At 35.4% G+C, this 23,825-nt stretch overlaps 1 protein-coding gene across 14 annotated transcripts in view; it reads right to left on the bottom strand.

Moving 5' to 3' along the window:
• The window catches only part of BMPR1B (bone morphogenetic protein receptor type 1B), a 420,588-nt gene that overhangs the window by 152,352 nt on the left and 244,411 nt on the right, over positions 1-23,825 (bottom strand). For 11 of the 14 annotated variants that reach the window (XM_081595579.1, XM_081595667.1, XM_081595584.1 and 8 more), the window contains one exon: positions 6,621-6,714. The exons of 1 other annotated variant lie outside the window; for it this stretch is intronic. The gene's annotated coding sequence lies outside the window, so the exon portion shown is untranslated. Of the gene's footprint in view, positions 1-6,620; positions 6,836-23,825 lie in introns of those variants that run through there. 2 more of the 14 variants (XM_081595614.1, XM_081595644.1) reach the window with 2 other exon arrangements.

Here is a 23,825-nt window from a genome sequence, read left to right as displayed (position 1 = left end):
AAAAACTGATGCCTTAGAACTGTGGTGCTGGAGAAGACTCCTGAGAGTCCCTAGGATAGCAAGGAGATCAAACCAGTCAATCTTAAGGGAAATCAACCATGAATACTCATTGGAAGGACTAATGCTGAAGTTGAAACTCCAGGATTTTGGTCATCTAATGCAAACTGCTGACTCATTGGAAAAGTCCCTGATGCTGGGAAAGATTGAGGGCAGAAGGAGAAGAGGGCATCATAGGATGAGATGGATGGATGGCATCACCAATGCAATGGGCATAAAGTTGGACAAACTTCAGGAAATGGTGAGGGACAGAAAGGCCTGGCATGCTGCAGTCCATGGGGTTGCAAAGAGTCAGACATGACTAGGCAACTGAACAATAACAAACCATAAAAATATAAAAAATTATTTTTCATATATTTGGATTGTAAAAAACATTATAAGCTTCAAAGGAGATGAAGAAAATACTGATTATGATTAATAAAGGTATTTCCAACACACCTATTTCAAACCACAGAAAACAAAATTTTAAAGTGATCAGAAGCTTATGAAAAAAGTTACAACTAACAGGGCTTTAAAGAATCAAGATTCTTTGACTTAAAAAAAAAAAAAAAAAACTTTTTAAACCAATAAGCCTCTGAAAAAACTAACTATATAAATAGATAAATGATAAAAATATAATGGTAATAACTAATAACCCCCTCAGACTCAAGTTTACTAGTAATTAAAAACATAAATATCACTTTCCTCTATCATATAAGCAAAGATTTTAAAATTATAAATCTCTTAACTGAGGGAGAAGGAGAGAAGAAGGTATAGAAATCATAGGCTGAGGCTGAGACAAGCCTCCAGTGACTTCCTCAAAAACATTTTCATCTTTCAGTACAAGCAATTGTTTCCAGAAATGAGAATGGGAAGAATTGAAGAGCTCCAGTTCCTTTGGGGATGGTGGGGACAGGAATAGAGAAGCAAAGTCTTACAAGAAGATGAGATGTACAAAACAAGCTTGTTTTACTCCTCTCTGACCCTTTAATTATTTACAATTTTTTAAGACTCTAAGATGAAAGTCTATATAATCTAGAAAAGCACATTTGGTTCTTCAATTTTCATTTTCAATAATTTTCCAGCTGTAAATACAATGGTCATCTTAAAGCTATAAAATAATACATAACTATATATTTCCTATTAGAAGCTTAGATATAATGAAAGTATTAAATTTGTTTCTGCAGTTTCTGTCTTTTGCTTCAGGACTATCTGCCATATCCTATTGAAAAAGAGAATGTTTGTGAGGGCATAAATCTTACTGTACTACCAAAGAGAGTGGGAGAAATCAGGGAAGCCAGAAAAGAGTTTCTGTTATTTAAAAATAAATATGTTTAACTATGATTATGAGTGGAAAAGACCTCCATCTCAGTTGGGAGCAATAATTACTGGCTTTAACTTTCAGGAGTTGTGAAATAATGCAAAGGAGTCTAAATACAAGACAAAACTCAGAGATACAACAAATTAGGCTTCATATGCAATACACAGAATAAAAAGGGCAATTATAAACAGATAGGGTAAGTCATAATGATAAAATATTGGCTTTACATTTATTTAAAATCAAAATCCTAACTAGCTACTTTAAAAGCTGATGTTTGGCAAGTTACATTACCACTTTGTACAACATTTGCCCATATCTATAAAATAAAACAGTTAAAGAAGAAGCTTTTGAAGTTTCTACTTCCGTGATTAATTCATTTTTCTTCTCTTACGTTCTATGAATTCTATGCCGTGCATAGCTATAGAAAGAAAATGACTAGCAAGCTAACCTGCTAACAAGAATAAAAATTTAATTGTTACAGAAAAATTCTGTATGCTTTTTTGACTTCTTGCTGGTGGGAGTAATGGTATTTTTTGCCTTCATTTGTTTTTGCTGTAATTTTTTAATATTGAGGCAAACTCAGGTTTTTCTCATCACTGGCTGATGGAAACGAGGTACATTCCTAAATCCATGACCACAATAACTTCTGCTCTTTCCATTTTACAACATTTATATCACTTGATAAGTCAGTAATATACATAAATTTGTACCTATAACTCTTTGATAAGACACCTTATCATACCTATTTAATTAACTACAAGATAGTTATGTGGGCAAAATAAATCTGAAGAAAAATTACAGACTGAATTATCGTCCATACCAAGCAAATTAAAAAGCTACCAATATTTCCTGTGAAAATACCCAATCTTGTTTTCATTCCTAAGACAGATACAATTCAAGGTTAAACAAACGGAAGAGTCATATTCAACAGCTGGGAGAGGTTTATAAGACTTCAACAGCAGTGGAAACCACTAGAAGAGGACACTGAGAAGTAAAAATAACCAAAATAAGAAAGTTTTGAATTATTCTAAATAGTGCATAAGGCTATACTTTGATTCTGGCACACAAATTATTTCACATACAAAGTATATATTTTATGTATGGTGGGGAAATAAAACACAATTAAAGAGGAAATAAAATTTTATTCACTATCTGAGCTCAAAGAAACAGATGCTATTTTTCAACTACTTTTTTAAACATTGTCATTCTTTTCTTTGAACATTTCTATTTTGAGGGGCAAATTCTTCTGGCTGAAATGAAGTATCACCTTTCAGTTTAGAGAAATTTTAAGTCATGATTTTCTATTACTTCCTTAAATCCTTAACTTCCTCTACAAGAGGAAATAAAATTAGGAGGTGTAACTTTATTGGTAACATTGAAGAATCATTCCACTCTGTGATTTTTTAATATACACAAGGATGGACCCGTTCTCTCCTGAAACTCTCTCTGGACCTTTTGTAAGGTATAACTCTGTCTTCATTTTGCTACAGCATCACTTAATTTATCACAGCAATTCATAGGAGTGCAGCAACTAGCTGATTTTGTTGATAGATTTCATGAAATTAATATCTGCAGGCTATATATCCTGAATTTGCATGTGCTAACCAATATAATTTTGAATGTCATTCAAATAGGTTATTAGTTCAATAAATATCTACTTGCACGGATGAATATGTCCTACTATAATTGCTGGTAGAGAAACAAATTTAAGTATTGCTACTGTTTCAAAAGCATTTACCAACTTCAAAAGAGGCGTTTCCTTCAATTCAGTTAACCAAGGTTTTAAATTACATTAAAATAAAATCTATAAAGAAAGTGGGTTTAAATAAATTTGATAAAGTTTTTCCTTAGTTCAAGTTCTTGAGTATCTGTTTTACATTAGGTCTTGGAAGAACACAAAAGAATTCATTTTAAAATCATACAAAATTATATATTCAATTGCATATAGAAGAAGCTGGTGAGAATGCCCTCCTACATAAGCAAGTGCAGTGTTCTGTATGCAAAATTTTTAATAATGTAAACTGTCCTGATTCTTCTTTGTAAATTGAGAAACAACCGCATCTTTCTAAGCAGCAATGGAGGAAGACTAATGCTTTGTGCATTTTTATATATTTGAGGTCGTTTTTTCCACAATGTAATACATTTGACAGCTGGGTTTCTCATATTTTCCTAGTTCATGTAAATTAAATGCTAAATAATACTGTTTAAGTTTTTTGCTATAAGAAAAAATGGAATTAACTTTAATTCTGCTACAAAAGTTAAATAAATTTTAAAAAACTGGCTATGTACATAGCTCACAAACTCATGTGGGAAGACAAAAACATTGTAACATTGACTTTGCAGAAGTGCTGAGGCCATGGTCTGCACAGGAGACCAGACCATAGAGGCTGACAGTGGACCAGCAGGGCATCTGGGAAGGGATAACTTCATTGAGGCTGAAAGGCAAAGACCAGGAAGAGGGTGTTTCATGACAGAAGAAGAAACATAAACAATTCCAGAAAGGAGTAAAACAGTATGGATTGCTTTAGAAATATAAGATATTCAATAATGTTGGAGCATAAAGCAGAGGGAGAAGGAATACTCTCATGGAGAAAAGAGAGATGTGGAAAACAGCCCAGAACGAACAGCAAAAGATGAATATAGAACAAAAGTAGCAGCCAGATCAAGAAGGGACTCTTGAAGAAGGGACGCATTGTGCCAAGAAGCCTGACCTCTACCTATGAGCAAAAGAGGGCCAGGGATGAGAGGGATTTAGCAAGAAAGTAGAGAGTTCATCATGGTGGGAGATGGATCCCTCTAAAGGTAGTATTGCATATGGACCAGGAGTACAGCAAACGACAGTAGGGGCAGTGAGAGAAGGCTACATTAACATTTCAAGCTAAATTCACTAACTTTGCTTCAACATATAGTTAAAACATAATACAAAAGATCCTATCCATTTTTATAATATGTCTATGTATGAAATGCTTCCCCATTTCATGGTGGCTGGTGGCTCAGATGGTAAAGAATCTACCTGCAATGTGGGAGACCTGGGTTCAATCCATGGGTCGGGAAGATCCCCTGGAGAAGGGAATGGCTTAACCACTCCAGTATTCTTGCCTGGAGAATTTCATGGACAGAGGAGCCTGGTGGGCTCTAGTCCATGGAGTTGCAACGAGTTGGACACGACTGAGAGACTAACGCTTTCACTTAAGTATGAAATGTTATTTGCAAATATGATAAATAACCAATATTAGGATTGACATTAAAGTCAAAAATAATATTGAGATAGTATTTCAAGTTTTAAAATGCTCAACCAGCCTTCAACCAATATACATCCCATCTTAGACACTGTCAATCTATACCACACTTTTCTATTTCCTCTTTTGATTAAAGGGAAAACTTTATTTTATTGTAGTAATTTTGTTAGGTTGCTTTCTGACCAAAGTTTCCATAGGGTACTTCAGAAACAAGATACCAGAACAAATAAAAATAAAACAAATTTTAAAAGGTTTAAGAAGTCAATTATCATTGATTGACTATCATGTTATCTATGTAACATATAAAATGAATGAGTAAAAGATATTAAAGACCTGAAATTACAGTCTTGATCAAGAATTATTACCCAAAGGTATTAGCAAAGAGAATTTTGAGAAACACCCATTCTAAATCAACCATGGTTGCATTTTCAAAATAAACATTATTGTTGACAAAAGTATACATAAACTCATTAATAAAAGGGTAGCCAATACCTTAAAAAGAAAAAAAAAAAAAAAAAGATGCTTGATGCAGAGGTTAAAACAAGCACTAAATGAAAGTCAAATACAGTTTAACTTTAGATATCAGATTAGCCTTAAAGCACATCTGAATTAGTAAAACTGATTTTGAAGCATTTTGCATTATTTTTAAAATTTACTGTGATTCAACAGCAATGATACTCTAAAACTATTGCCTTCATTTTAAGATATTTACTTAAGATATTCCACCTACTGTTTTGGACATAAGTTTATCCAGTTTTAGAAGATTTGGTTCCTGAATATTAACTCTAATACAAAACCTATCCAGAGTATTAGCTTTTTCTTGTATCTCTACTGGTCTGCAGTTTAAGCTTTACTGCAGCATTCATGTTATTTTTGTTTTTAACTTATCTATGTAATACAAAAAAAAATCTTTGGAACTGTAACCGCCATCTATCATCCAACCTAAAATTTTTAAATACCACACTAGTGTTTTTCCACAACTGAAAAACCAACAACAGGGAAATTTTCAATCTGTTGGTTGACAAGTTTCATCTAGTTAATGCCAAACCTACAGTAAAGCAACATATTACTTTCCAAATCATGTGCAATAGACATAAAACACAAGCGTATCAATTCATGGGTGTCCTAAATCAGAAAACACATAGAAAACAAGTACTTTCTGTCCCTTTTAGCAACACTGCTTTTAATGTCAATGTGGGATATGCAAAACAATGATGATAAGTGAACATACAAAAGCACTAGTCACACAGAGAATCACGTGTCAAAGTGCTACCTGTGATGAAAACGGGGGAAAAAAAAAAAACAACTATGATGTGGAGCAGGGGATGTTAACTTAATGTCTTTAGTAGAGAACCACATTTTGTGAGGACCCAATCTAGCACGTCACTTAGACAAGCAGAGAAATTCTCCTAAATACTGAGTCCTTTGCATCATGGATTAAGAAGCCTGTTCTGATTTTTCATCACTTCTGCTTTTCTCTATTCCCAGAAGTAGTCATTATTTCATTCACTACCGAATGGACACTGGATTTCTTTTAAAAAGACCTTATGTTTCTCACATCTCACATTCACATTCACAGTCTACACATTTTCACAAAGTCAACAACATCTTCACCCATTCATCTGAATTTTTCCCCTATTCCATTTCTAAACCAGCATCCACTATAAACTTACTAACAGTCATGTTTTAATACCAATATAAAAAGTAAACACAAATCTACCAATCAGAAGACTTCAAGTCTGAGAGAATGAAGACACAGAAATTTACTGAGAGGACACACCATGGAATCAGTGTTCAAGAGCCATTCCTACCACCCATGACACTGTAGTACATTTTGAACCTACATAATATTCTTAAGAGCAGAACACAACAATTCACTGCCACCAAGAACACTCTCAACCAGCAGGCAGCCTTTCCTCATTAGCTTTAACATGTCACACAGCCCTTTGCTTACTGATGTAGAGCAGCCAAAAGGGAGATGGAGTTTACGAGCAAAGGCAAGACTGAGCTGGCTAATTACTTACCTTCTACGTATGACAGGCTTGCTTGTTTAACTTTTTGTTTCCTCTCTTGTCATAGCTCAACAGAAAAGGGTTGTGATTCAGCAGAAGTTTGAACCTGACAATCAAAAAGAATGTTTTAAGAAAAAAATGGGAAATTAAAGTTCCCTCCAGTACAGTCTTTCTCTCCCTGCCCTCTGCGTGCGTGTTTCTCTCTCGTTTTCTCTCTCTGCAAGGCAGCTACGTAGTGGTCTATAAATATTGACCCTGACACTTGCTCAGTGCTTTACTTGCTCGTGGCACAGGTCCGTGTTACTGAACACCGTGGTAATACTCCAGCAAAGTTCTCAGCTGCTCAGACAAAGCTGTGGATTGGCTCACTACCCAGCAACCCTGTGCCTGCCTGGAAATACCATTTTTCTGCCAGCTTTACAGATGCTATGGGCCTTTCCTGAGGCCCAAATCAGGCACAGAAGGGCAATTATGAGGTTTGTCTGAAGAAATACAGTTTTCCTCAAGCAGGTGGAGGAAAGGGGGGCTGGATGGAGTGGAAGCCAAGAAAGGAAATACTGCCTTTGTTTTGGCCAAACAATATGATTTCAAACCCTTTATAACAGTCATACCTTAATGTCATTTAATCAAGATTTATAAAACTGAATTACTACATACTATGAATAATCAAAAGACGTAGGAGAGTATTTTTGCAATTGTTTTTAATATTGCTTCTCATTGAATACGGCTGCACTGAGTAACTGACCACAAAGAAATGTTTCAACATGAATAAATTCATTTCTAGACTGATTGAAGTGCACAGGCAAGTATAGTATTAATCAGATCAAATTAAGTACTTTGTGAAAGAGGCTAAAATATAATCTGGAAATGATATGAGTCAACATATGACATGAAATACTTCTACATTTTCAATGATGACAATTTAAATTTTTTTTAATTAAGGATAAAATCTAACCCATGACTGTATAATTTGTAGGTGATATGAACAAGGTCACCATCATCTACTATACCACATATAATGTCCACAGTATGAATAATTAGAAAATAAATTAAGCATATATTTTTATTCTCATTGAGACTAATCACATGTTTACCTAATTGAAATGTCATCTCGATTAAATAAAGAGTAAAGGAAATTTAAGAAATATCTGGTCCCTTACTCATTTGATAGATGAGAAAAGTCACCTCCAGGCTGGTTAATTTACACAATCACATGCCAAGTTTGTGGCAGGGCCAAAACCAGAAGTCCTTGCTCTATTGCTCACAATGCAGTGCTCCTTCTACTACAAAAAAGGTTCCTAAATTCATTTTTAGGTTCAAACCCTGATTTTCATATGAAATCTTACCAAAAGCTTTATCAGTAAATGTAAACATTACAGCTAGAGAAATAATCAGCATAAAACAAAAATAGTTTTTAACAGTGTAACTGACTATCCGTACCAAAAAGTTAAATACAAGAATTAGCTTTCTAACAGTTGAAATCTACTTTTCCTTGCTTCATTTAATAATCAATATTTGCCCAATAAATTAACTTAATACCAGGAGAGGTATATGTTAGGTGCTGAGGAGTTAGGTGCCCCTCAGTTAAGTGCTGAGGAGCCCAAGATGAAACACAGTTCCCACTCTGAGACTTTTCAGTACAATTTCATGGGGGAGTTGGAGGAGGGGAGGGACTAATGACAAAACAGCATGTTAATACAAACTAGGAGGGCAGCAAGGGTGCCTGGCACATGAGAATCTGAGCCAGTATGAAGTGAGGGGACACAGGAAATTCCTCAATCAAGACTTTAAAGGTGACACAAACAGATGAAGAGGGATACCACATTCTTTGATTAGGAGAATCAAAACTGTCAAAATGACTATACTATTCAAAACAATGTGCAGATTCAATTCAATCCCTGCCAAATTACCAATGGCATTTTTCATAAAATTAGAACAAAAAATTTTTAATTTGTATGGAAACACAAAAGACCCCAAATAGCCAAAGCAAACTGAAGAAAGAAAAATGAAGCTGGAGGAACCAGACTCCCTGAATTCAGACTATACTACAAAACTACAGTTATCAAAACCGTATGGTACTGGCACAAAAACAGAAACATAGATCAATGGAACAAAATAGAAAGTCCAGAGATAAACCCACACACCTACGGTCACCTAACGTATGACAAAGGAGAAGAGAATGTACAATGGAGAAAAGACAGTCTCTCCAATAAACAGTGCTGGGAAAACTGGACAGCTACATGTAAAAGAATGAAATTAGAACAGTCACTAATGCCATATACAAAAATAGACTCATAATGGATTAAAGACCTAAATAAGTCTTTAAAGTAAGGCTGGATACTATAAAACTATCAAAGGAGAACACAGGCAGAACACTACTTGACAAACAGTACAAAGACCTTTTTCAATCCACCTCCTAGACTAATGGAAATAAAAACAAAAATAAAAGAAATGAGGTCTAATTAAACTTAAAAGGCCTGCACAATAAAGGAAACCATAAAAAAAAGAAAAAACAACCCTCAAAATGGAAGAAAATATTTACAAATGAAGCAATTGACAGGGGATTAATCTCCAAAATATACAAACAGCTCACGCAGCTTAACATCAAAAAAAAACAAATCCAATCAAAAAATGGGTGGAAGACTGAAACAGATATTTCTCCAAAGAAGACATATAGATGGCCAAAAAATACATGAAAAGATTCTCAACATTACTAACTTTTAGAGAAATGCAAATCAAAACTACAATGAAGTATCACCTCACACAAGTCAGACTGGCCATCATCAAAAAAAATCTACAAACAATAAATGCTAGAGAGGATAGGGAGAAAAGGGAATGCTTGCACTGGGGATAGGACTGTACATTCCCAATGTATATATACCAATGCTATTGGTATAGGCACTAAGGAGAACAGTAAGGAGGGTCCTTAAAAAACTGAAAAGAGAGCTACTATATAATCCAGCAATCTTACTCCTGGGCAGAAACCTGGAGAAAACCATAATTCAAAAAGGGACAAACACAATAATATTCACTGCAGCACTATTCATGATAGCCAGGACATGGAAGAAACCTAAATGTCCACCCATAGGTGAATGGATAAAGAAGATGTGGTACATATATAAATGGAATATTATTCAGCCATAAATAGGATGAAATAATGCCATTTGCAGCAACACAAATGGACCAAGAGATAGTCAAACTAAGTAAAGTCAGACAGACAAAGATAAACGTTATTATCACTTACATGTGGAATCTAAACAAAAAAAATGTACAAATAAACTTAATTACAAAAAAGAAATAAGAGTCACAGATGCAGCAAAAAAACTTATGGTTACCCAGGGGAAAAGGAGAGGGGGATAAATGATGAGATTAGGACTGACACATACTCACGACTACATATAAAATAAGCAAACTAATAATAACATAGTGTATAGCATATGAAAGAGTAGATACATGTATATGTATAACTGATTTCCTTTGTTGTACACCCGAAACTAACAACATGCAAAATCAGATATACTCCAATAAAAATTAAAAAAAAAAAAAGAATGAGTAGACAGCAATGAGACAAAGATGAGAAAGAATAACACAACAAAGACAAGGAGACAAGGGAAAAATGATATGGAATTTCTAAGTTCTCTTTTACTGGAGCACAGAATGTAAAGCAGGAAATGGTTAAATGACAAAAAAAAAAAAAAGGACTAGAAGAAGAAAGGTGATGAAGGGTTATATATACCAGGTTAAAAAACTGGGTTTTATATAGTAGGTGGGTAGTCTTCAACTATTTTTATTCACACACCCTTAAAAGAGTTTTGAAAAATATGTAACCATTAACACATTATCAAGTTAATGCCTACAATTTTTCACCTGTGGTAAAATATGTACTTGAAAAGAATTTAATTTCCACTCTATTGGAAATACTGACATTTTAAACATTTTAAAATAAAACTTCTATCAACTATTTTAAGAATATGCAATAGAACCTAAATTCAGGGTCATAAAATTGTTATGCATTTTAAAAATACACGAATAGACTCTTCTTTCAAGCTGAAAATTTTTCATTACTATTTTATCAACCTTTATTTCCATCTCACTTCCTCAGAGAATTCTTACATAATGTATTTTGTAACTAAAATTCTTTCATATTTCACCCTAAACCTCTCTGCAACAAAAAAATGTTCATACTTTTCCACAAGAAAAATCTAAGACATTAAATTGTTTAATTGCTAAGTTTTCTATGATCCCAGTTACAATGCACCATAGTATGATTTGGGATGGATAGGTGTATGCCTTTCTTTTGTAAAGTTAGAGAAAGACTGCTGTGAATAAAGCATTGCTCTGAGCCAGATCAATATTAAGAGAAATTAATGTGTAAAAGTTGAGAATCTGGACACTGACTCCATTAAAACCATTTATTCAATTGCTAAGTGAAAGAAGCCAGTCTGAAAAGGCTATCTACAGTGTGATTCCAACTATATGGCATTCTGGACAAGACAAAACTATAGAGACAGTAAAAAGATCAGTGGCTGCCAAGGGTTTGGGTAGGGAGAGGGGATGAGCAGGTGGAGCACAGGGAATTTTAGGGCAGAGAAGGTATGCATTTTGGCTTTATTTTGACACTGTAATGGTAGACACATGACATTACACATTTGGCAAAACAGAGCCACCACAAAGAGAGAGCCCTAATGAAAATTAGAGACTTTAGTTAAGTCTCTTGATTTCCTGAAGCATGTGGTCTAAGAGAGTATATTATTGAGTGACTACTGCCTAATAGAAACTGTAGAACTATCTCTAACACTAAAACTCTGACAGATGAGCATGCTTTTGCCTTTTTCAAGAAAAAGACAATGAGTCTTGGGGTTATAAAGTGACTTGTCTGAAGCCATACAACTAATAATCAGTAAATCTGGGATTCAGGTCACATCTCTCTGACTGGACTATAGTACCACATACTGTCTTTCTATCAGTTACTTAAACAGAGGCAGCCAAAGCTAGGCAAGGAAGAGGACTAAGCAGTGCCCTCATGAAGTCAGAAAAGAATTAAAGCCTTATCATACATTTCTCTCAAGAAACTCCTAGAATTTTGAGTTTTAAAGGGTAGCAAGAAGATGAGATGAATAAATTAATCAGTGGAAACCAGGGGACAAAATTAAAATGATTGATATGCCTTATAAAAAATAACTTAAAGGGTTTTGTCTTTGATTTGACTAAAGGGTAAGGACTACATAGAGTCAAAGGTGTGCAGACTTAACACTGCCAAAATATCAGTTCTTCCCAACTTTATTTATAGATTCAATGTAATCTCAACCAAAATCCATTAGGTAATTTTGGATATTAACAAACTCATACTCAAGTTCATACAGAGAGGCAAAACACCTAGCATAGCCAACACAACATTAAATAAGAACAAAGTTGAAAGACTGACGGTAACATCAAGACTTACTATAAAGCTACAGTAATCACGACAGTGTAATATTAAAGAAAAGAAATCAATGGAACAACAGAGAGCACAGAAATAGACTCACTTAAGTAAAGTCAACGAATCTTTGACAAAGGAGCAGAGGCAAAACAATAAAGCAAAGACAATCTTTTCAACAAATGGTGCTGGAACAACTGGACATCCATAGGCAAAAAACTGAATCTGGACACAGATCTTAAATCTTATACCCTTCACAAAACTTAACTAAAAATAGGTCACAGATCTTCCATGTAAAATGCAAAGCTGTAAAACTCTTAGAATGTAATACAGGATAAAAGCTAGATGGCCTTGGATATGATGATGACTTTTTAGATAAAACAACAAAGGCATGACCCATAAAATAAATAATTAGTATGTTGAACTTAAAAATTAATAACCTCTACTCTGAGAAAGACAGTATCAAGGCAATGAGAACACAAGGCACAAACAGGGAGAAAATATTTGCAAAAGATATCTAATGAAGGACTGTTATCTAAAAGATAAGAACGCTTAAAACTCAAAAAAAAATGTTTTAAATGAGCCAAAGATCTTAATAGATATCTCACAAAAAAGATATACAGATGGCAAATAAGCATATGGAAAATGCACTAGTTCATCTGTCATCAAGAAAATGCAAATTCAAACAACAATGATATGCCATACCACTATACAACTTTTAGAATGACCAAAATCCAGAACACGCACAACACTAAATGCTGATTGAGGTGTGTAACTGGTGGTGTGAAGATGTGAAAGTGGAACTCTCATTTCCTGCTGGTGGGAATTCAAAATGATCCAGCCACTTTGAGAGACTGTTTGGAGGTTTCTTACAAAATTAAACATACTCTTATCATATGATTTATCAATCACACTCATTATTTACCCAAAGGATTTGAAAACTTATGCCCATACAAAAATGCAGATGTTTATAGAAACTTTAATTATAACTGGCAAAAACCTGGAAGCAACCAGAAGTTCCTTCAGTGAGTGACTGGATAAATAAACTGTGGTACATCTAGGCAGTGGAATATTATCAGTACTAAAAGATTAGCTATCAAGCCATGAAAAGACATGAATGAAATTTAAATGCACATTACTAAGTTAAAGAAGCCAATCTGAAGAGAACTATAAATGTATGATTTCAAATATATAACATTCTGGAAAAGACAAAACTCTTTCCAATAGAAGGCAAGTTCAATGATAGCATAGATTTCAAGGGCCTAAATCGAGCCTTGCACACAATAAATGCACAATAAGTATGTATGGTATAAATGACTGAAATAGGCACTTGTGAGCCATATACCAATACAAGTGGTTCCTGGAGTCACAAGGCCTCTTAGTGATTATAAGGAACTCAAAATCAACACTGAAGAAGTGGGTCAAGGAAGAAAAGTCCACAAAGACCATAAAACAATTATGAATGTAAGTAGGGGAAGAATGAGAGAATGGGACCAAGAGTGAATGGGAAGGAATATTCTGAAGGGAGAGGTCAGCAAATGCAAATACCACAGAAAGATCCAACATAAAAGTAATGAGAAACAACCCATAATACACAGCCTTCAGACAGCATTGTGATACTAAACATCTCTGAATTGTACATTTTACAAGGATACATTTAATGGTATATGAATTAAATTTCAATAAAGCAGGTATTTAAAAAGAAAGAAAGCGATCAATGGTGGCTAAACTGTTTCCACATGAGAAGAAAGGTAAGCAAGTAAAATGAGACATCGAGAAGGATCACTCTTACAAAAAGTCTGGCCACAAAAAAAAGAGAAAGACAAATGGGGATAATGATTTAAAACAACAAACCACTCGTCATAGTGTAGAGACTGAGTGTTCTAAAGTCAAGCTGACTTGAGTTTTCATCTTTCTCAAGTTACATTATAAGTTATATAACCTTAGTTTCCTCACCAAAAAAAATGAGTTTCATATGGTACCTCTGATCTGAGTATCAGTACTTCACTTCTTTTCACTGTGTAATAATACTTCACTGTCTAAAATACGCTTTTCATTTATCCACTCATTAGCTGATAGACATTTGGGTTGTTCCCAATTTTGAGCTATTATGAAAAATGCTGCTATGAAATTTCATGTACAAGTTTTTGGGTGCACACACATTTTCATTCCTCGTGGGTAAACAGCAGGAGTGAAACTGCTAAGTAATATGGTAATTTTACGTTTAACACCATAAAGAACTGTCAAATTTTTTTCTAAAGTGACTGCTTCCCTGGTGGCTCAGAGGGTAAAGTGTCTGCCTGCAATGCAGGAGACCCAGGTTCGATCCTTGGGTTGGGAAGATCCCCTGGAGAAGGAAATGGCAACACACTCTGGTACCCTTGCCTGGAAAATCCCATGGACAGAGGAGCCTGGTAGGCTACAGTCCATGGGGTCGCAAAGAGTTGGACACTACTGAGCAACTTCACTTTCACTTTTAGGTTTTCAAAGTGACTGTACCATTTAAATCCCCACCAGCAAAGTATGAGGGTTCTTATTTCTCCACATTTTTATAAACACCTGTACTCAACTATCTTTATTACAGCCACACTGTAAGTATAAAGTACAATCTCGTTGTGATTTTAATTTCCATTTCCCTAATGACTTAAAATGTTCAGTATCTTTTCATGTGCTTCTTGGCCTTTTGAACATTTACTCTTTTCAGTAAACACAATTTCAAAAAAGCTTAGGACAAAATAAAGCTTAAGGTATATTTTCAAGTTATATGTGATACAGACATGGCCACTTACTTCTTAGCTGAATAAATGAACAAACCAATCAACAAATGAAAGATTAGGGATTAGACATATGTGATTTATTGGAATATTGCTTCCATTTTTAAACGAATAATTTGAATTCCTCTGCATTTTCAACAAAATTTTTAGTAAGGTAAAGGAACTTTTAAAATTTGTAATGACAAAGAACATGTGCTAATCCTCTGTTCAGTATTATGATAAATTCTTATATTAGTATTTGCAGTTTGGTAATAATTAAGTACTCTATTAGATAAGTGCTAGGAAACTGGAACTGTAATCCTGTTATATGAATACTTTAATGCTTCCTCGAGGTTAGAGGTGAAGAAAAAGCAAAAAACTGATTAAGAAATGAATGACCTTAAAATACATTGTTGACAAACTTAATCAGATATGAATGCTACGAATTTACCCAACACCATAAAGAATGACACACTCCTCAGGGGCAATGGGTTCTAGGAAAATATTAGTAATCCAAACTGGCCATGATTTTTCAAAAAGATCTGAGGAAATATGTGACTTTCAGTGTAAAAGATTGAAGAGAAAGAAAACTGATTCTATAATATGCCTCGTTAGAAACAAACGATGGATGGTTTTCTCCTTGTTTTTCCTTTACAGGTCTCCTATTAGTCATATCATAAAGAAAGTCACTTACCTTTAACTTTAAGGTTCTTTGTTCTCATATAATAAATACTTTGGGCTCCCGGGACCCCACAGGAAAATCTTACATAAGTCTACTAACCTTTACTGCTGCCAGTTTATTCTAAGTACCTATCCATTATTAGCTGAAAAGTATTGACTACATAATTAATAAAAAAGGCTCTTTCAACCAGAAAAATGTTGTATATAAACTTAAAAGGAGAAAAATGTGAAGCAGAAAAAATTATATAGCCAAGACTGGAAGCCCTTTTAAACTTGTATTTGACATCATACAAACTAATGACAAATTAAACATTGTATCACTTATAAATAGAAATTGTTTTGAAATTCATAGTGCATGGAACACATACAACCTCAACCAATAAAAAAAGCTCAATAACATTTAACAAAAAAAGGTAACAATGAAGAGTGAAAAGCATCAAGATTATCAAGTTATTCTTGTAGTTGTAGCTAATTGGTCTCATATAAAACTAATGTCTCTTCATGCTTAATATTAATAACTGAGTTCTCAGCTATATACCAGTATTTCCATTTGTTTTCCTCTTAAAGGCATATATATTTATATGACACTAAGGATAATCTCAAAAATATTGGAAATATGATATTTGCAATATAATTTCAGGAATTTTCTACTCTTACAAAAGTGTACAGGTCTTACAATCATTACATAGCTTTAATATTCATTTCTTAAATTTAAGAAATTCAGTTCAGTTCAGTCTCTCAGTCATGTCCGACTCTTTGCGACCCCATGAATCGCAGCACGCCAGGCCTCACTGTCCATCACCAACTCCCGGAGTTTACCCAAACCCATGTCCATCGAGTTGGTGATGTCATCCAACCATCTCATCCTCTGTCATCCCCTTCTCCTCCTGCCCCCAATCCTTCCCAGCATCAGGGTCTTGTCCAATGAGTCAACTCTTCGCATCAGGTGGCCAAAGTATTGGAGTGTCAGCTTCAACATCAGTCCTTCCAATGAACACCCAGGACTGATCTCCTTTAGGATGGACTGGTTGGATCTCCTTGCAGCCCAAGGGACTCTCAAGAGTCTTCTCCAACACCATAGCTCAAAAGCATCAATTCTTCAGCACTCAGCTTCCTTCACAGTACAACTCTCACATCCATACATGACTACTGGAAAAACCATAGCTTTGACTTAGACAGACCTTTGTTGGCAAAGTAATGTCTCTGCTTTTTAATATGCTTTCTACGTTGGTCATAACTTTCCTTCCAAGGAGTAAGCATCTTTTAATTTCATGGCTGCAATTTAAGGAATTAATCCTCACTAATTCAAATTTCTCTAAAATCACTTCAAAATGAAAATTAGATTGTCTATCTAACAGTAAGAATCTCTGAGAATTTTTAATTCCATTAATCTCTGAGTAGTTCTAATATTTCAGATGATTACCCAACACTGGAAACAAAGGTTTTCTTTCACCAAAAAGAGCTCAACCCTCAGTTTTTGTTGCTTTTTCAAGCACAATTCATTTAAGGATCTTTTTATTCATACAAATAACCATAATTAGCAATGTGATATTCATTTAATGGAACATTTCTGGAAACAACTAGAGTATATTTTGTTGAGCAGAGGAATGGATATCCTGAGAAAGAACTAAGCACGCTCTCCAAGACAGGAGGGGCAAAGTGATCCTAAAATCACCCCTACCAGAAAGATTTCTGTCAGCTAAAAGGAGAGCAGGAAAGATTGGGGAACTCAATAAGACAAGCTACCATCATGCATTCCTTAGGATGGAAAAGGAGAAATCCCAACCAGGAAGAATTCAGCAAAAATCAGTTCCGTGAAGGAGGGAAATACCCATCTACCACATTTAAGCTGACCTTTGTTACTATTAATAAGACAACAGTAACTCATAAAAATATTACTGAATAATTAAACAGGCCTGGAAAATAGGAATGTATGTTAAATATCACAAAAGAATTATTAAAATTCATAAAAGAAAATAAAAACATCACTGGTTTATTTTATTCCTATATGATCAGTTTCTCATATGCAAGATTTAAATTTGTAAAGCCAAGGAATATTGTTATTCACTTTAATGCCACATTTTTCTAATCAAAATATGTCTCGAAAAAAGGAGAGGAAATAGGGAGAAAACAATAAAACAAACCAATTTTAACAAGAAATGAATGAGATATCTATTACTCTCGTTCGGTTTACACATAAAATGAGGGTTGTTTCTATCAGCTGTGCTGCTTGACAGGGCTTGAAATTTTCTTGAAATGTATTGTCAAAAGTAAATAAAGAGTAATGCAGAAAGAAAGATGAAAATATTTTAAATCTTACTTTTACTTCTGTATTTTAGTGGGTCTGAATATTGTCATACATAATACATTTCCAACAGTAAGTTAAATAAACTTTGAGGTGAACTAAAGCAATCTTTCTAGTTTCTGTAAGCTCTGATTTCATTAGACTACTTTGGAATAGGTGAAAACTGCACAGGAGTGCCCCTTGAGGTGATTTTTCCCTTCCTCTAATTTGCTTCATCCTGGTACTCAGCCTACGTTGACCAAGATCAGAGCTGGAACTAGGTTGGGGATAGGTGGGAGGTTAAAGTATAAATGAGCGCTTTCCTGCTGGTTCAGATGATAAAGAATCTGCCTGCAATGCAGGAGACCTGGGTTCAATTCCTGGGTCAGGAAGATCTTCTGGAGAAGGGCATGGCAACCCACTCCAGTATTCTTCCCTGGAGAATCCCATGGACAGAAGAGTCTGGAGGGCTATGGTCCATGGGGTCACAAAGAGTTGGACATGACTTTTCTACACATGTGTAGAAAAGGTAAAGAAAGAATACCCTTATATTCTTTCATAATCCACCGAAGAGATGAAATAATGTTAACAAACAGCACATCAATTTAGGAATCAACCTGATTACACTTCTGGTCTATTATGAAGAGAATATGTATTGAACCATTAAATTAAAATAATTGCTTTGTATAAATATCCATCTTTGAAAAAGCATATACAAACTGCCACTCATTCTGGATACTTAAATCACATCAGTGAAGAACATAAAGGAACACTTCAGAAGTATAGGAACTCAAACCACGCTCAGGGTAAGGGACCCATGTTGATGGGGTATTTCCTCTCTTGCTGGCCAACTCTGTACAAATCTAACAACTCACATATACATGGCATGTTTTTAAGGAGTCTTTCTTCATATGTCTTCTCATTTGATCATTAGGATAAGCCAATGAGAAAAAATCCCTACTTTACATAAGCAAAAATGGAAATCCAAAGTAGGCAAGGAACAGCCCAATGTGCCAACATTTTAAAGAAATATAGACAGAAACTGAATTTGGGACTTTGCATATTAAACCCTTGGCCTGTATTACTATACCTTTTAACAACACCTGAGGGACCCTCTCTCAGTAGAAATTTTCCTGTTGAAAAAAATAGTAACACCTAGGGGACAAACTGAAGTATTCCAATTCGAGGCAAATATATATTTTTTAATAATGGCAACATACACACACACACGCTCGTTACTTGGGTAATGACAGTACCATTACTCAGTAAAAATTTCTGTGTTCTACTTCTGTTCTCCCCTAATTCTAACTAGTTACTACTCTATCTTTGGAATACCACTCAAGTTTGTGCCTCCTACCCTTCCCTCTGTTCCTACCAAAATTCAGGTCGAGCTTTTATATAACCTTAAACACTGAAAGACTCACCATCGAGTCTCCTGTCACCACTCTGCCCTCTCCTCCATCCGTCTTCTACCCTGCTACCACAGGTTACAAAATTTCAACACCTCATCTTGCCGACAGAGGAGTCAAACCTTCAGCACAGAATAGAGGCCACTCAGCCATCTCAACCTGGCCTTATCCTTTAGGTTGCATGTCCCTTTTGCCCACAACACAAATCCCACGTTACACTCACCTAACAAACCAAACCATATGTTCCCTAGAAATGCCCTGTGAAGTAGCACTTACAAGTTTCTGTATCTTTTCAAGAACAAACAAAATTCTCTGAACCCTAATTTCATCAGAGTAATATCTGAGCTGGTATAGAACTAGATCCAACTATGTGGGGATGCAAACTCAAAAATTCAAAAAAAAGATAAAAAAAACTTCTTGGGGTGCTGTGATGCTGGTATTAAAACTCCTTACTCCCTCTTGCTTGTCTCATTTTTAGAAGTGTGACAAATTTAGTGTTTCCTCCTAAAAGCAGAAAGGAAAAGCAAGTACCAGTCTCGAGTCTGCCAGCAATAAAGTAGTGATGACACTGTGCACTTCAGGATGGTCTGGGGGGCCTGACGGCATTTCTGTCCTGAGTAGTCACTCTTTCTCTGTTTTATCATCTTTGTGACATAAAATGAGGCAATAAACAATTCCACAATGCTGTTGAAAATGCTCACTTCAATTACATGATTTTCCTTTTTAAAAAATCTAGCTTTCTGGCAAACTTATGCATAGTGATAGCAATTTTGAAGCAGGATACAGTCTGAAAGAGTGACCCTAAGTAGTATTCAAAAACTAAAATGATAACAATGGTACCACAGAACTAACAAGGATCTACCTAGAGAATTTTAAATATTTATATGCCCAAAGATTGTTCCATATTCTATTGGGCAGAACAACGAAGTTCAAAATACACTGATGAAAGCTATCATAGGGTTTACTGGCAATCAATACCAATTAAAAGCTACATTTTAAAATGCATATCAGGTGTTACTGGAAAATGCATCCATCTGAATACCGGCTATTGAAACAAAGTTTATCAAAAAGGGTAAATAATGTATAAAAGTCCCAAGTGAGTGATGAAAACCTTATACAGATGACAAGCCCCGTATCAGTTGGAAGCCAGTGCTCAGACTTATTGGCACCAAGAATGTTTTCTTAATTTCCTAAGTGTGCATAACATCACACCCTCAAGTTGGCCTAGAATGCCCTTATTTATTGCTTTATTCTATTAAAAACCACTTCAACTTACTTATATTCCTGACGAATTCATTTTATAATTTTAACTAGCAGTTCTAATGCTTCTTGTGGAGTATTTTGTATTTATTTATGCTTTCATTCAACATAACACTTGCTGAGAACCGGCGATGGGCTTGGTACTACAGCACAATCACTGCTCTCGGGGAAGCTGGTGAGGGAGACAGGGACTGGTGAACAGATCATTATAACACAGCATGGCAACAGCCTGTCGCAAGCAAGCAGAACACAGGAAACCAACTCTTCGTGGAGACTGAGCTCAGGGAAGGCTTTATGGAGGAGGAGGTGCTATCTGAGAGCTCCTAAAATAGAAGTAAACTATATGAAGTGATAGAAGAAAGTATGTGAAGATTTCAAATGTGTGGCACTTTGGGATGATGGTTAAGACCCAAAGTACAGCCACGCAGTGAGAGCCTCCAGTAGTAATAAATAGCTCAGTCTTAATATCACTGACCCAGAGGTTTCAGTACTGGGGGGGGGGGGGGGTGTCAAGGTTTATTTCTTCTCTGCCTGTTGACATTTTCACTAATTTCATCTTCAAACTTTCGTCTAATTTTTAAAATGTGATTCCATATTAGGTTTTGGTTTTGGAGAGGAAAAAGATAATTATGTATAGTACTAGTGTAGCAGTGTTAGTCAGTCTTGTCCAGCTTTTTTGCAACTCATGGACCGTAGCCCACCAGGCTCCTCTGTCCATGGAATTTTCCAGGCAAGAATACTGGAGTAGGTTGCATCTTCACTTCCAGAGGATCTGCCTGACCCAGGGATCACACCCAGGTCTCCTGCATTTCAGGAGGATTCTTTACCATTTGAGCCACCAGGCAGGCATCAGTTCAGTTCAGTCGCTCGTCATGTCTGACTCTTTGCGACCCATGGACTGCAGCCCACCAGGCCTCCCTGTTCATCACCAACCCCCAGAGTTTACTCAAACTCATGTCCATTGAGTTGGTGATTGCATCCAACCATCTCATCCTCTGTTGTCCCCTTCTCCTCCCACCTTCAATCTTTCCCAGCATCAGGGTCTTTTCAAATGAGTCAGGAGGCATATTCCCACAATAATTTTTCTATCAACATTTTAATTCATTTACTCAAAAAATATTTATCAAGGAACTGCTGGATAACAGGCTTGGCTTTTAATGCTGGGAATATGATGGTGAACCAGACATACCTTCATGGGTTTTACATCATAGTTGGCAGTGGAGAGGACTAATAAATGAATGAAGCATCTCATGGTCCCCTCAGAAAGGCAACAATACAACAGAATACTATGACAATGCTGGGGAAAAGAAAGCTTTGGAGAGGGGGAATTAAGAAAAGCTTTGCCTGAAGAGCCCATGGAGCTGAGACCTGAAAGATGAGAAGGAGATAGACCATATAAGGATCTATAGGAAGAGCATTCCAGGCAGACGGAACTGCTAATGGAAAAATCCTAGGGTAAGAACAATCCTTGGCATTCAAACGACAAAAACAACAAAAATGACAAACAACGAAAAACGTTGGGGAGGGGAAGAGATACACAATGAAGTTAAATAATTAGCACTGAATGACGTGGGTGTTTTAGGCCAGTGGTTCTTAAACTGTACTATGCATGAGAATCACCTGTAATGCTTTTAAAATCCAGATGCCTAGGCCACATCTGCGACCTATCACTGAAGCAGGAACCAGTGACCAAGTGCTCTCTGAAACCCTCCATCGGGATTCTGATATGCCAACCAGCTAAAAGCACTAATTTAAGCCATGGGAAGATTCAAATTTTACTCTAATTACATAAACAGTCATTGGAAGATTAAACTTGAGCTGAAATTTCTGTCATGCACTTATCTGTTTAATTTCTATCTGGATACTTGGGGAAAAGGAACAATAGGCCTTAGGAATACATTAGTTTCCTAAGCAAATTCTTCTAAAGAACAATAAAAATGAAAGCAATTATTGAAACATGTCCCTCTACAAATTCAAATAATTTAGGTGAATAATGGTTTTTTGGGTAATGCCCCACTCAGTTATACTCATTTCCTGATTCATTGCTTTAATGTATTCTCCCTGTAAATCCTAGAATATGTTTGCTTATAATTTGTGAATAATTTTGTATCTCTGAAGAAAAAATGATACACATAACATTTTAGATGGTGTATGAATTTTCCTTACATTATTCTTTTTGATTATTTGTAGCATTAACCGTGGGAGTTCTCTAGTGCCGGCCACATGGTCCCACCCACTGTAAATGGTACATCATTTTGAAGCACATAATTCTGATAAGAGTTTGCTCACTAGCACTGCATTGGGAAATAACCTTTGAGAAAAAATGGGATTTAATTAGAACTGCTGTAACCTGAGAAACTCATCATGGGTTAAAATATTTAGACATATTTATCAGGTGTAGATGGCATCTCTATTTTCAAATAAACACTAGAACACTTTTTTTTTGGACTGCATTTAACAGAGAAAAAAGTTTCCTAATGGTAGTCAAATGTCTCATTTTCCAACTCTTAGTGTCAACTTAAGTTCTTATTTTGTAACAGCTAATAATTATGCATAAACTAAGGTACCAAAATTAAAGGATAAGAAAAGCAAAAGCAATCAAGTCCTGGTCCCATTTCAAGCAGGCAAACCAATCAGCTAAAAACTGACTCAACTATCATATGGCTCTACAGTCCTACAAGCTCTGCTGAGATACTATCGCCTCCAGTTTCATCAGGATATTAAAATACATGAACTACATGAAGGAATTTTATTTAAAAAGTCAACCCCTCCATAGAAAATAAACTTAAGATATTCCTTAATTTGCCTACCCAAGACAATATTTCTTCAAAATTGCATATGTAAACACTATACTACCACCAATTTTTCTTTAAAGGAATTTCAAGACAGTAGATAAATTTTCTGCACAGTCCATTTGTATGGAATTCACAGTATGTAAGTCAAAAGAAATGACAACTTCTATTCAACCCTATCTTCTTTAAGTTCTATCTGATAAAGCCAGCTGAGTTAACCTATCTCAAAACAGCCCGTGCATTCTTTCTATACCTTTATGAAAACCCACAGCATCCCCATCTTGTATTACGTATCTGTCTCCGTTTTTCTAGTAGACAATACAGTAATTGAAATCAAGAGCTATGTTTATGCACTTTTGCACATTCACAGTACCATCCTTTGTGGTATTATAAAAACACCTAATTAATGAATAATGCATACTTATCAGCCTTCCACTACTGAAGGTAAGACACATAAAGCAGCTAAGTGCTGGACGGAGCTGCAAATATACATTACCAATGACAAGCCCTGGAGTCTACCACTCTCTCCTCCTTGGTAAAAGGACAAAAAAGTGAGGAATATGAAAAAAACATGAAAAAAGCTGAAATGTGAAATGAGAGGTACTGGTATGCCCCCAGCAAG

This window comes from Giraffa tippelskirchi, chromosome 1 (genome assembly GCF_054371585.1).
Source record: "Giraffa tippelskirchi isolate mGirTip1 chromosome 1, T2T-mGirTip1v1.2.pri, whole genome shotgun sequence".
Classification (NCBI taxonomy): domain Eukaryota; kingdom Metazoa; phylum Chordata; class Mammalia; order Artiodactyla; family Giraffidae; genus Giraffa; species Giraffa tippelskirchi.
This window is presented reverse-complemented; position numbering and strand designations above follow the sequence as displayed.